Source organism: Galeopterus variegatus, unplaced genomic scaffold, assembly GCF_000696425.1.
Source record: "Galeopterus variegatus unplaced genomic scaffold, G_variegatus-3.0.2 Scaffold2548, whole genome shotgun sequence".
Taxonomy (NCBI): domain Eukaryota; kingdom Metazoa; phylum Chordata; class Mammalia; order Dermoptera; family Cynocephalidae; genus Galeopterus; species Galeopterus variegatus.
Genome location: NW_007728659.1, coordinates 96,120 through 111,776, shown reverse-complemented (window position 1 = coordinate 111,776; position 15,657 = coordinate 96,120).

Sequence of the window (15,657 nt, the reverse complement as noted above, 5' to 3'; positions counted from 1 at the left end):
GAGGCAAACATTTCTCCTCTCTTTCCCCTGCTCTTTTTGGGGAGTGGATGTCATGACTGGAGCTATAGCAGCCAGGAGGGAATTGAGGACAATAGTTGCACTAGGATTCCTGGAGGAGAAAGCTGGAAGATGCCTGATGATTTCCTGATGATTGTGGACCCAGCATGCTGACATTTGCCCATTGCCAAGCTTCTCTCATGTAGGGGAGGAATAAATGTCTATCTTTTGAAAAACATCACTATTATTTTGTTTCTGTTATTCTTAGACATACCAAATCCCAACTAACACAGCTGAAGATTACCTACAAAGGTATCACCTCCATTTAGAGATTTTTGTTTCTTTTGCAGTCCCTGCTTATCAAGGTCAGTAAAGCCATACTGCTACACTTTTCAAGCTCACATTCAATTTCTGTCAAAAGAGATGAGGTCTATTTTGACATGACTTCAGTTAACAGGAATGTATTCCTAGACAGCTTTCAAACTTTATGCACTCTTAGGCACTGATTGATGAGAGGCTGTGCTGGCCAAATTACGTGGTTTAAATTCAAATCTCTTCTGCTAATATCTGCTTAGACACCACCACACCATAATGTGAATCTTCTATGTCAAAATATTTATAACAATCTATTTTCTAATTTTGACAAAAAGTAAAGCATAAATATTCATGTGTTGCTATGATTAGGTGGGCCCAGAGGCCTAATCCTTGTTTAGAAATAGAATATTCCCCAGCTTGAAGAAATTAATTTCTCATAGACATCACTGCGAAAAAACAAAAACAAAGACAAACATGAATTCTCCTTTCATGCATTTCTGCTTTTCCAAAATTTTTTGAATACCTAAGAATGCCCTTGACAGTATGATGCAAATTAAAAAGCTTCCTTTCAGGTTTTGCTGCAAGAATTGACCACTACTCCTGAAAATTATTTTACAGAAAAAGAGGAAGGTTCATGTTAGGAAGGCCAGCAGAAGCCATGTGTGTAAACAAGTGATGGTTTGAAGACCAACTGAATGGTAAATAAACTTATATGATTTTAAAAATATAAGTGACAAAGGAGAATCTTTATTTGCTGAGAAGAAATGGGTTAACTCTGTTTTGGCTGCTGCTGAGATTAGCTCTGGATTTCTGGGATTTTATGCCTAATGATGAAATGACTGTATATGTTGGATGAGTTTCAGCAGTGCCTACAACGAGATGCTCTGCACTGTCCCAGGAAGAGCCAGGCGGGTAAAGACATGTTTTGTGAAAGCACTTCTAGGGTGGGATGTTTCTAGGTGCACTTCCAGTTCTCATATGAATTCTCGTAGCACCAGTTTTTTTTTTTTTTAAGAAAAAACAATAAAAACATTTTGCCTTTGTTGTGTTAATAAGTTTACTCAACATGGGGAGGTAGAGAAACAATTTTATTTGTTATTGTTGATAGAGTAGGATGTTTTACAGATTTATTTTAAACACGTTCATTTTTCAGAAAAAAAAATGGGAAGAAAGGTCTTATTTCATCTTCAACACTGAATTTTAAGATTCGGTGATTGTTTTTCTGGAACAATTGTATCATGACACCCATGATGATTTTTTTCCCTCATCTTAGAGTGAAATGGGAAAGTTATTTTTTCTTGAATATACAGCAGTTCTTGTTATTTTTGCAAGCATGTGATCAGAAAACATTAATGGGTTTATTTAATGTGTCCTCTTCAGCCTGTGTCAGATGATACTGTGGGAAATGATGTTCTGCTCAGTGTCTGTGTGGGTATTTGTAATTATTATTACTTCCTTCCAAGGAGGTTGTGTGTATGTATTTTATGTAATTTTGGCTATATTAAGATGAGAATTCTGTTGTTCAACTTAAGAAAAAATATCTTTTTTTATTTTAGGAAAAAAATGATGTATTTTTATGAGGTTCATACTCACATCCTCTCATGTTAAAACCAGATTCAATTTCTTTTAAATGTACTTGGGTTAAAAGTAATGATATTCTTTGCCAACTTTCATATTCTACTTATCATAGAGTCCTGATAACCAAAAACATGTGTTTATTGACTTACATGCTCGGGTTTCCACTTTGAATCTCTTCCACCTGTACTTGTCAGAGGTTTTACTGCCTATGAATTTTCGGAGACATAGTGTTTTCAAAATATTACTTGCATAATTTTTGAAAGAAGCATTGAGTATATCTATCTTATAGAAGAACAGCCTAAACCCATCACTAATTTAATTGATCAGGAACAAAATATTATTATTTTTAAAGTTGAGAAAAAGACATGAGGGTTTTCAATAATTGGTTCCAATGGTTTGTTTATAAATGGCCCTTTTTTTCACAGCTAAGTTTTTTTTTCACTCAATATGCAAAAAATGTAATGTAGCATACAACCCACATAAAATGATCCAACACAACAGCAAACATTCTTTTTCAGGGCAGATTCATTTTGTGATCCTACATATCTCATTTTGTGATCCTGATTGGGGTCTGGTATTCCAATGAAAGTAAACTTCAGTGAGAAATCTTTCCAAATTTCTAGTCCAGGAGTGATTCACATTTCAAATTTTATGTAATATTCACCAAAGCTTCCTGGCCTATAATAATTTTAAGTTAGGATGTTTTAAAAAACGATTAATATACGGAACCATACCTCTGGTATAGACATTGTATCCACAAGCTGGCTGGATACTGACAGCTTTGTGAAAGCCTGAAAAGAATATTATCCTCTCACTGATATGTAACTATGATCATTATTGTTATCCACTTACATATTGCTTTATTATAAAAGTGGTAGAGAGGTTGCTTCTTAGTTTTTCTAAAATTTGTAATCTATATGTGCTCCACTTGGAAAACTACCCTAAAACTTTGTGGCATAAACAACAAACATTTTATCATATCTCATGATTTTGGGATGAGATATGGGGTGAGAAATTCAGGCAAGGGTCAGCTGGGCCATTCTTCTGTTTTACCTGATATCGACATAGATCACTGGGTAGTATTTGGCTGGTGGCTCAATGGTCTGGAGTTTCCAAAATGGTCACTTCTGGCATCTTGAAAGAAATGACAGGAAGGCTGGGCTCAGCGGGACTCCTCACACTCTCCAGATAGTCTCAGGGCCTCTCCATGTGGTATGTTCAGCAGGGTAGTCAAACTCCTTCTGTATGGCAGCTCAGGTTTCCAAGAATGAATGTTCCAAGGGATCCTGGTGAAAGCTGCCAGGTGTCATATGATGTAGCCTTGCCAGTTTCAGAACATCACTTTCACTATATTTAATTTGTCAAGCAAGTCTTCAATAATCAGTTCAGAATTAACGGGAGGAGAATTAAAATCCCCTTGTCAATGGAAGAGTTGCAAAGGCTTTTGTGACCATCATTGTTCTACCACAATGGCTTTGCTGAGTACAATTAATTGATACATAAAGGCTGAGAAGTTGTGCAATATTAACTTTAATTAATATTATTAATTATAAATTAATATTATTTTTTTGGGGGGGGCGTTGTGCAATATTAACTTTAATTAATATTATTAATTATAAATTAATATTATTTTTTTGGGGGGGGCGTTGTGCAATATTAACTTTAATTAATATTATTAATTATAAATTAATATTATTTTTTTGGGGGGGGCAGGTGGAATACGGGCCATATTCTATTTATTTATTTATTTTATTGAAAAATAATTGATTATACATATTTGTGGGGTAGAGTTCAATATCAATACTTGTGTACAATGTGTGATAATCAAATCAAGGTAATCAGCATATTCATCATTACAGAACATAATCATTCCTTGTGTCCATGAACCAATTTCTTGCTAATCCCCTTCCCTTTCCCCCTTTCCCATCTCTAGCAACCACAGTTCTCTTCTCTCCTTCTGAAAATTCTCTCTCCCTTCCTCCTTTATTGCTTCTTTCCTTCCTTCCTTCCTTCCTCCTTCTCTCTCTCTCTCTTTCTTTTTGCTCCCACTTATGAGTGAAGACATCGTTTTTCTATTTCTGTGTCTGGCTTATTCCACTTAACGTGACTTTCTCCAAGCTTATTCATGTTGCTGCAAATGGCAGAATTTCATTCATTTTTATGAATGAGTAATATTCCATTGTGTAGATATACTACATTTTCCATATCCATTATCCATCCATGGACATTTAGGTTGATTCCATATCTTGGCTATTGTAAATAGAGCTGCAATAAATATGTAAGTGCAGGTACTCCTTTGACACGATGATTTCCATTCCTTTGGGTGGATTGGATGATTTCCATTTCCATTACTGGGTATTTCCATTCCAATACCCAGGAATGGAATTGCTGGATCATGTGGTAGTTCTACCCACAGTTGGTTTAGAAACCTCATACTGTTTTCCATAACAGACGCACCAATTTACAGTCCCACCAACAGTGTAAGAGGGTTCTCCTTTCTCCACTTCTTTGCCTGCATTTGTTATTCTCTGTCGTTTTGATAATAGCCAGTCTAACTGGGGTGAGGTGATATCTCAATGTTGTTTTGATTTGCGTTTCCCTGACAGTTAGTGATGTTGAGCATTTTTCATGTACCTGTTGTCCATTTGTGTGTTTCCTTTTGAGAAAAGTCTATTCAGCTCCTTTGCCCATTTATTTATTGTTTTTTTACTGTTAAGTTGTTCGAGTTTCTTGTGTATTCTGGATATCAATCCCTTGTTGGATATATAGTTTCCAAATACTTTCCTGCATTGTGCATGTTGTCTTTTCACTCTGTTGATCATTTCCTTTGCTGTGCAGAAGGTTTTTCATTTGATAAAATCCCATTTGTTTATTTTTCCTTTTGTTGCATGTGCTTTAGTGGTCTTTTTCATACAATCTTTGCCAAGTCCTACATCCTGAAGTATTTCACCTGTTTTCTTCTAAGAGTTTTATAGTTTCATGTCTTATATTTAAGTGTTTAATTCATTTTAAGTTGATTTTGGTACATGGTGAGATGTGTGGTTCTAGTTTCATTCGTCTACACATGGATCTCCAGTTTTCCCGGCACCATTTGCTGAAGAGGTTGTCCTTTCCCTAACGTGTGTTATTGACACCTTTGTTGAAGATCAGTTGGATGTAGGTACATGGGCTGATTTCTGGGGTCTCTCTTCTGTTCCACTGGTCCATGTGTCTGTTTTTATGCCAGCACCATGCTGTGGTTCCTATAGCTTTACTGTATAATTTGAAGTCGGGTAGGGTAATGCCTCTGGCTTGCTGTTTTTTTGTTGTTGCTCAGAATTGCTTTGGCTGATCAGGGTGTTTTGTTGTTTCTTATGAATGTTAAGATTGTTTTTTTCTATTTCTGTGAAGAATGTTATTAATATTTTGATGGGAAAACTGCATTGAATCTGTAGATTGCTTTGGGTACTATGGACATTTTCATATACGGCTTTTATTGTGTTGAGACACTTTCCTTCTCTACCTAATTTGTTGAGAGCTACTCATTTTGAGATTGGATTGTTTTTGTTTACTTAGTTCTTTGAGGTGTAACATTAAATTGCTTATTTGAAGTCTTCCTATTCTTTTGATGTTAGCCTTTGCTGCAATAAAATTCCCTCTTAGCACTGCTTTTGCAGTATTCCATTGGTTTGAAAGTTATGCTTATATTTTCATCTGTTTCAAGGAATTTTTTGATTTCCTGCTTTGTTTCTTCTTTGACCCATTGGTTGTTCAGGAGCATTTTGTTTAATTTCCATGTGTTTGTGTAGTTTTCAAAGTTTTGTTTATTATTAACTTCTGATTTTATTCCATTTGTGGTTTGAAAATATACTTGGTATGACTTCATATTTTAAGATTTGTTGAGAATTAATTCGTGGCTTAACATGCAGTTTGTCCTGGAGAATGAGCCATGTGTTGAGGAGAAGAATGCATATTCTGCTGTTGTTGGATGAAATGTTCTATATATGTATGTCAAGTCCATTTGGTCTACAGTGCTGTTTAAATCCAATATTTATCTCCTAATTCTTTATCTAGATGCTCTCCTCAATGCTGAGAGTGGCATGATAATGTCTCTAACTATTATTGTGTTGGGGTCTGCCTCTCCCCTTAGATCCAATAACATTTACTTTATTATCTAGGTGCTCTGATGTTGGGTGCATATATATGTTTGATTGTTATATCTTGCTGCATTGATCTTTCTATCATTATATAATGTCCTTCTTTGTCTTTTTTTTTTTTTTCGTTTTTGTCTTTTTTCGTGTCTGGCAACGGATCGCAACCCTCAGTGTTGCGCCCGTACCGGACCGGGACCGGCAACGGGATCGCAACCCTCGGTGTTGCGCCCACACCTCGCTCAGCCAGTGAGCAGGAACCGGTCTGTATGTGGGATCCGAACCCTCGGCGGGAGCGCCACCACGCTGCCAAGTGGCGCACTGTAGCAGTGCGCCACCGGGCCGGCCCTTCTTTGTCTTTTTTTATAGTTCTTGTTTTGGAGACTATTTTTGTCTGATATAAGTATGACAGCTGCTCATTTTGGGTTTCCATTTGTGTGGAACATCTTTTTCCATCCCATCACTTTTTAGTTTCACATTTCACATTAGTCTGTATATTTTTATTGGTGAAGTGAGTTTCTTGCAGGGAGCATATAGTTGGGTCTAGTTTTTTAATCCATTCAGCCAGCCTATATCTTTTAAGTGGGAAATTTAATCCATTTACATTCAGGGTTGTTATTGAAAGGCATTGCCTCATTTCTGCAATTTTATTAATTTCTTTATGGTTGTTTTATATTTCTTTTCTTTTTATTGTTTATCTTTGCTGTTGAGTTTTCCTCTTTTTTGTAGTGATAAAATATATTTTCTTTCCCTTTCTCATTTGCATATCTGCTCTACTAGTGGTTTATATTCTTTCTTATGTATTTATGGTAACATATATCTGTCTTTTGATGTCAGATGTAGGACTCCCCTGAAGATTTGTTGAAGGACTGGTGATGAATTCCTACAGTTTCTGTTTGTCTTGGAAAGATACTATTTTGTCTTCATTTCTGAAGAAAAGCTTTGCTAGATATAGTATTCTTGGTCAGCAGTTTTTTCTGTTAGTACTTTGAATATGTCATCCCACTGTCTCCTGGCTTTAGGGTTTCTGCTGTAGCCTGATGGAGATTCCCTTATAGGTGATTTGATGCTTTTCTCTTGTTGTTTTTAGAATTATTTCTTTGTCTTTGAATTTGATAATTTTACTATAATGTGTCTCAGAGAGATCCTTTTCAGGCTGAATTTGTTTGGGGATTTTTGACCTTGTGGCTCTATATGATCACATCTCTCTCAATATTTGGGAAGTTTTTGGCTATTATTTCATTACATAGGCTTTCAATGCCTTTTTCTTTCTCTTCCCCTTTGGGTACACCTATAATCAGACATTTGTATGCTTGAAGTTGTCAGAAAGATCTTATAGGTGTTCTTCATATTTTTAAAATTCTTTGTTTTTTTGGTCCAACTATGTTAAGTCAAATAGCCTGTCTTCTAGGTGAGAAATTCTTCCTTGCACTTGTTCTAGCCTGCTGCTTATACTTGCAGGTGTATTTTTTATTTCTTTGAATGCATTCTTCAGTGCCAGGATTTCTGCTTAAATTTTTTTATTGTTTCTATCTCTTTGTTGCATTTCTCATACATGCTTTTGATTTTCTTTTTGACTTCATTATGATTTCAATCTATGTTTTCATCTATCATTTTGTATTTCCTTAGTATTGCCACTTGGCATTCCTCATCAGGTGTTTCATGAATTTCCTGTTGTTTGGGGTCTGGTACTAGAGAATTGTAGTCTTCCTATGGGGGAGTCATGTTTCCCTGGTTTTTCATGCTTGTCATATCTCTGTCTTGATGTCTGGACATCTGGTGGTATAGTCACTTCTTTTAATTTTAAGATTGATTTTTGAAGGGAGAGACTCTTTCCTGTAGAAGTGTTCTATATTGACAATCAAGTTGGGTGCTTTAAGTTTGGATCTGGGTGAGTTCAGTAATGCAACTCTTTAACTATATTCAATCTTAGAGTTCTCTGTGGGTACCTTTGTGGCCTAGGCGGTGGGACCGTCTGCAGTTTCTTGTTGGAGGGAGGGTTGTTGTGGGTATGAGCCTGGCAGTTCTGTAAAGGCCTGCTTTGGAGGGTCAAAGTCCCTGCCCAATCTGCCATCAGTCAGTGAGCAGGTGTAGCAGGTCCTGGCAGCCCTGTAGAGGGCTGCTGGATCAGCTGTTGAGCCTAGAGCAAGCATGTATAGATGCCACAGGGCCCAGCAGTTCTCTAGAGGTGTGATGTGGACAGGGAAAACTGCTACTCCATCAGCTGTTAGTCTGACAGTAGGTGTACACAGGTGCCTCAGAGCTTGGCAGCTCTGTAGGTGGCCATCTAATCAAGCCCAGGTGCTCAGGAGAAGCTTGCCTCAAAGGGTTAAAGCCCCTGCTTGGTCCACTGTAGGTCTGGGAGCAGTTATACACTGGCACAACAGGTCTTGGCAGCTCTGTGGAAGGCCACTGGACCAGCTGTTGAGCCTGTAGCAAACCTGCAAGGAAGCAGCAGGACCCGATGGCTCTTTGGAAAGCTGTAGGTGGAGGAGGGTTCAATGCTGGACTGGATGCTCGTGGAGGCATCCGGTGGGCTCAGCAGATCCAAGAGTTGTGCAGGGTGGGTACATATGGACATGGGGAATAGCCACTTACTGGCAGTGGGGTGGGGTGGGGAAGACATGCTGCTTGGATCCAGATGCTGGGGTCTCAGTCTTTCTGTCTGTCCTAGGCTACAGGTAGCCATGGCCATGGTCTCACTGGTGCCTGTATGAACTCAATAGAATGCAGGTGGAGCCTCTAGACAAAAAGAGTCAGTCTCACAGTGTCTGCGGCAGGGCGCACTCGAGCTGTGGCTCGACTCTAAGATGGCATTGTGTCATGGCCACGCAGGGCAGGAGGGGGTTTCCTCTCCCTGGGCTTCTACTATGAGACTGTGCAGCTACAATAACTCCCAGCTCCTCTCCAACTCGGCCTGGGTCCCCAGAAGACTGGTGACTGTCTTGTGATGGGGATCACTGGCGTTTGTGCTGGGTAGGCAAACAGCTTTTCCAGCTTGCTTTCTCTCTTCCTCATTCCAAGCTGGTCCCTGCAGTGGGGCAGAGGTTGGACGCCTGCTCTGTGCTCTAAGGTACCGTTCCTGTCTTCCATGCTTCACATGGACCTCGTTACTCTCTTGCTGCTCTGCAGCATATTTCCTTAGTCCTTCCAGTCAAAGTACATTTGTCTGTCTGTTGTTTTGTCTCTTTTTGTGGGGGGACTGGCACCAGCCCTGTCTAGTCAGCCACTGACAACCCTACTTGTGGTCACACATTAAACCATGTTCATGCCCTTTCTCAGGGGAGGCAAAGCCAAAACTAGAATCCTCATATGCTGACTTCTAGTTCTGTGCTGTCTTAAACAAAAAGTTAATGAGCTATTGCTTTAAAACAAAAGCAGGCCAAGGGTAGGCAAAGCACGCTCACAGGCCTGGCTTAGAAAGTTTTACGTTTGGTGTTGGGCGGTAAAGTAGTCTGTGTGAAATCCCAGCTCTCTTTTTTCTAGCTCTGTGACTGGACGGTCCTGCTCTGTTCTGCTTTCTCATCATGGGGCTCATTTGCCTACCTCGGACATTTTATTATTATTAGAAGTGATAATACTTATCCTTAGCCTAATCCTTTGCCAGATAGAAGTAGAAGAGAAGAGGCTTCTTCATTTAACTGGATTATTCTGCTATTTGATACTCTTTTGGTTTATCATATTTTGGACATATTCAGAAAAAACCAAAATCAATTAGATAAAAATATTTGGATTTTTGAAATGGTGAATTACATATTTTCTCTCAAAATAGGTTTACTTAATTTAATGGAGTTTAGTTTTTGTTGCATAATTTTAAGTGACAATGATATTTTAATGACATGTTTTGCTTTGAAATTCACTGATTTTATATGCACAATATCATCAGCCCTTGCAATGACAATGTTAAATAAATAGAGTTGTTACTGTTTTCTTCTTTTAATAGGTAGAGAAATTAAAAGTCAAGAAAATTAATTTATTTTTTGAAGTTCACATTGCTGAAGTTCAGGCCTCAAACTCAAGCTGTAAGTTTGAGCAACTAGGAAGAACAGACTATTTTTCACATGTCATTTACTAAGAAACTTAAATGTATGTGAAGGAGAGATGCTAATGTGTTATCAATCATTCAAGTGATCTAAACACTAAAAATATTAGATTTGTAAACAAATAATAAATGTATCATATGAGAGAGTAAAATATTAGCTAATTATGGTTAATCTTCAGGCTATATTCAACTCATTTATCATTTATTAAGTGCCTTCTATGTGTCTAATTCTGCTCTCACAGAATCCAGAAAGGAATGTTTAAAACAACATTCTGCCATAAGAAAAAAAATTATTTGGAAATTCAGAAGTGATCTAGTGCTCATTCTCATTCTGGTGGTGCAGAGTGCTAATAACAGCACTGAGGAACATCACTTTTACATTAGCGTAATTTTCTTCTCTGTACCACCATTGTGGTTTGCTCAGATTGACAGGTGAGTGCTGCCCACTGGCGCACCTGCTACCTGTTCTGCGAGAGCAGGCGATGCTACGCTATCGAGCTCTTAGAAAGGTTAATTTCCATTTCCTGAAATCAGGAAAGACATGGTTAGAGGAGGGTATTGACAGCTGAATTATTGTGATTACTGTCTGCTAGAAATCATGCAAATATATACATATATATATATATATATAAGCAAAGCTTGTGAAAAATGAAATTAAGCTAAACTTGATTCAGGTTAGTATTATTAATAATATAACTTGAAGTATAAATAAAACGCCAACATAATAGAATCCAAATATAAATGTAAATATTATTAGAGAGCACAATAGAATGATAGTTACTGTAGCACTTTTACTGTAGTAGCCTTGTATTTGGTGTCACTGTTGAGGTGTTCTGAAACAAATTAAAATTCAATCTTGGATGGTGTTTAATTTGAAAATGATGCTTCTACCATTTTTTACCTAAGATAACTGTGTACAAATACAGTAGACTTTGATGCCAAATTTTTATTTGCCATTATAATTTAGAAAAAGAATGTCTTGGTTCTGCTATGCATGAGTTTCTGTAATTTATATTTATATTGTAGTAATAGTTTAATTTTTATTGTAGTAATAATGGCACTATCCAATTATCCATAATATTTTAATATTTACATTTTGGGGGATAAATTTTTCCAAAGCTAGATTTACTGAATTGTCATTACTAAGCCATATTTTCATTCATTTTCTACCTTTGATACTTTCTCTGCCATTTTCTCACCATGACGATAGGGATGAGATACCTAAAGTACTTTGAAAAAAATCGGGAAGCATTTGTTTTACCTAATCTTAAAGATCTGAATTAATACTAAAGGGTAAAACTTGGTAAAACTGCACTTGGACAAATGTGAATATATCATCATCAACTTATTGGTTGATATTAATAAAACTGTAATAAAATATCTAAATTATATATTATAATAAATTATGCTAACTTTATACATTTATTCCCCCAAATTAAAATACTAAGTAAAAGTGATCATGCATACATGTGAATATTTTATATGGACCACTATATTTACATATGTGACGTGTGCAAGTATATAAAAATACGTACATATATGTATTATAGACTCAAATCTGTGAAAACAGTTGTTTAAATATATGTAAGAGATAATCGTTCTATGTTAGTTTTAAAAACTGTGCTATTACAAAGAAAAGTTTGAGCATTTTCACATGGGAAAAGCAATTCATAAGTATATATAGGTACAAAGCTTATAAATAAACACGTTATTATTGGCTCAAATGTTATACAGAATTTCATGTGAAGAATGGAATCATTACCTGATACTAACTTCAATTCTGTTAATATTCATGTTTACAAGTTGCTGGTTTTAAAAACAAAGAAAACTCCAAAACTCAAAGTATATATTTATAGATTGTTATTAGAATATCAGTATTCAAAATCAACCATAAAATCGTTGGTGGCTATGAGAGAGGCCAACAAGCTATTTAATCTATTTACCTTTCTTCCTAGGCATCCAATCAAGCCATGTAGCCCAGGTGAATTTGCAGTAAGGTGTGACCAAGTGCCATCCATTGAAAGGTAAAGGGCAAAATGTTTGCCACTATTAGACCTATCCTGTAAAGGCCTTCCATACATGAACTTGTATGCTATTACCTTTTTTCCTGCATGTTGTTCAAAGCCATAGTGACCCTGGAAGCCAAGTGCTGAGTATGGCAAAGCCCAGTATTGCAGGTTGACATTTTATTACCAGTTAGGGGAGATATGACTGCTAGAAGGGAACAGCAGTTTTTGTTTCATAAGAAAATGAAATAAATGCCTATCATAGTTAAAACATACATTTTCTGTGTCTGTGCATGCATGTGTGTGTACTTGCATATGAGAGTAATTAGCATGATTTTAACTTATACACAGACGTAGAAGACATATGGACTGAGAAAAAAACCCCTGTGATTAAATAAAATTTAAAAAGTAATTAGAAGTGAGAATTTTTCTTGTTTTACTTTTGCTATCTTCTTATTTAAAAGTGTTTTTTCTTTTTTGGTTATACTATCTATTAGTACAGTTGTTTAAATAGGGGAAGGTCCTTGGTTCATTAGTTTTTCTGAAAAATCTTTGACCCATTTTGGCTGACTGAGAGTTTACTCCAAGGATGCAAGGCTTGTTCAAAATTAAAATGTCAGTTAGTGTGGGTTACCAAATTAACAAACTAAAGAAGAAAAACTAATTGTCAACTCAATAGTTGCAGAAAACATATTTTGCAAAATTCAATTTCCATTTATGATAAATACTCATAGAGATTATGGATAGAAGTGAACCTCCTTAACCTGAAAAAGGCCATCTTAAAAAAAGAAGGAAAAAAAAACCCCAAAACATCTTACAGGTAATTTAATTAAAGGTAAAATACTGAACGTTTTACTCTTAAGATCAGGAACAAAGTAAGGGCAATTAGCACTCCTGTAAAACATCAACTGGAATTTGTAGCCAACAAAGGCAAGTAAAGAAATAAAAGACGCAGATATAAAGGAAGAAATAAAATTGTGTATATTTTCAGATGGCATGATTATTTACATATAAAATACAAAGTAATCTACTTTGCAAAAACTAAGAACTAGAAATAATAAATGACTTGGTAAGCTTATGAAATACAAAATTCAATCATATGCTGTACACAGATAATGAGAATTTATAATTTGACATTAGACAGTATCATTTATTATAGCACCAATAATGAAATAAATAGGTACATGTCAAGATAAACATATGCAGGATTTGTACACTGCAAACTAGACAATGTCAATGAAAGAAATCAAAAAAGAACTTTATTTAGTAACGAGATATGCTATATTCATGCATTAAAAGACACTATTTTTAAAAAGTCATTATGCTCAAATCAATCTATAGATTCAACACAATCTCAATTAAAAAATAGTAAAAAATTTTGTAGACCAAAACAAGGTGATTCTAAAATTTCTGTGAAAAGGCAAAGGAAGTAGGATAATAAAGAAAAAAAAAAAGTTGGCGGACTCACACTACCTGATTTAAGACACACTATGAAGTTGTAGTAATCAAGACAGTCTAGACTGAGAATTGGTAGAGGATATGCACGTGTAAGAATGGAACAGAAGAGAGTCCAGAAATAGACTTACAGAAATACAGTTAATTGATTTTTGACAAATGTGTAGGGCAAATCAATGGAATAAGAAGTGTCTTTTTAAAAGAGGTGGTGTAAAAATGAAATGTCAACATGCTAAAAAGAGAACTGTTAATTTATCTAAAAATTAACTAAAAGTGGATCAAAGAACTAAATATAAAACATAAATTTACAAAACTTTTGGTAGAAAATATAAAAGAAAAACTTTTGTGACTAGGGCCAGGCAAAAAGGTCTTAGACATGTCAGTAAAATCACTACCCATAAAAGGAAAAAAATAACAAATCAGACTTTTTCAAAATAAAAACTGTAGCTCTGTGAAATACACTGTAAAGAGAATGGAAAAAAAATTTGAAAAGCAATAGACTGGGAGAAAATATTTGTAAATTACATATTTGAGAAAGAAGTTGTATCCAGAACAGTTAACCCTCAAAATGCAACAATAAGAAAACAAAAAAGTGGGCAAGATATTTGAGCAGAAACTCCACCAAAGAAGATATATTAATGGCAAATAAGGATATTAGAAGATGCTCAGTCTCATTAGTCATTAAAGTAATTCAAATTAAACTACTGTGAACTAACACTACATCAGTATTACAATGGCTAAAAAGTAATATAAATAATAGCATGTTTGTCAAAATACAGAACTGTACACTAGAAAGAGTAAATTTTATTGTACATAAATTTAAAAAGAAAAAAACAATTTAAGCAAATTTCCAATCAGAAGTATTCACTTCACAATAATGCACATTTCCTTTCTCTACAGCTTTGCATGTTGGGAGATTTCTCTTCCATAGAGACAAAAACTACCTCCTTGAAAGTTCGCCAATTGATTCATTTCTGCTTATAGGAGCCACAAAAATGATGTTCAGTCTTAGGTAACATGTTAGCTAACCCTCAACTCTTCCAGATAATTGTGTGTGTGTGTGTGTGTGTGTGTGTGTGCACGTGTGTCTTTACATATTATTTTCTCTCTTAGCACAGGGCAGAAATTTGATGCATACATGCTGAGTTATATGTTTTTACATTAATTTGAAAATGTCAAGAAACATTGTTCAAATAAACATTTAGACTGGGTATGAGAAATAGTTAAAACAAAGATTTGGCAAGCATACTGTATCTCCATCCTCTTTTTTGTCTCATTGCTTAAAAATTAATGAACTATTAAGATGACATACACATACCCAAATTGCATTCCTTTGGGCAAATCCAATTCTATCACCATTCTGAATATGGCCTCAGGCAGCTAGGAAACTTCCTACACTATTCCAAAAATCAGTAGCAATTTTATAATTAAGAAAAAAAAAAAAACTAACTAATTAATCCCTAAGTAATTTTGGAAAATTTTAGCTTCTAAGATAAAACCCAAATGAACTCACTAAGCCATTTCAAGAGGCAGAATGTTGTTGACAGTGTATCAACCAGGCTAATTAAAAAACAAATAATCAAACAGGAAAGTTGGCTCGATTCAGTGATCACTTGGAGAGTAACCCATCCTTGGTATATGACATATTCAAGCTTTTATTCACCATGAGAATTTATTTCCAGCCCTAATTTTGTACAAATAATACATGCAAGAGAGGATATCAAAGCTACTAGCATATATCATCACTTTGGGTATTCATTTTTTTAAAGATTTTTTCAATTCAGAAATAAAATATATATGATAAACCTCTGGGAGAAAAAATGTAAACCAATATGAAATACATACAACTTTTCTAATATAAGGAGTCAGATATAGTTTTTATTTTCATTCATTCAGGAAATATCATGTTCCAGGGAATGTACTACTTATCAGGGTTATAAAGGTAAATAACACACAGTTCCTGCTCTCATTTCTACAGTAGGATACTAATGGAAGTTGTAAGAGGAGGACCCAAGACAGGATGAGATGTTAGTAGTGAGAAACATTTTCTTGAATAAGATAAAATGTGAGCTATACAACCGTGCCTGTAAAGAGAAGTAGAGATTACATAGGTGGTTTGCGGGGCGGAATTAAG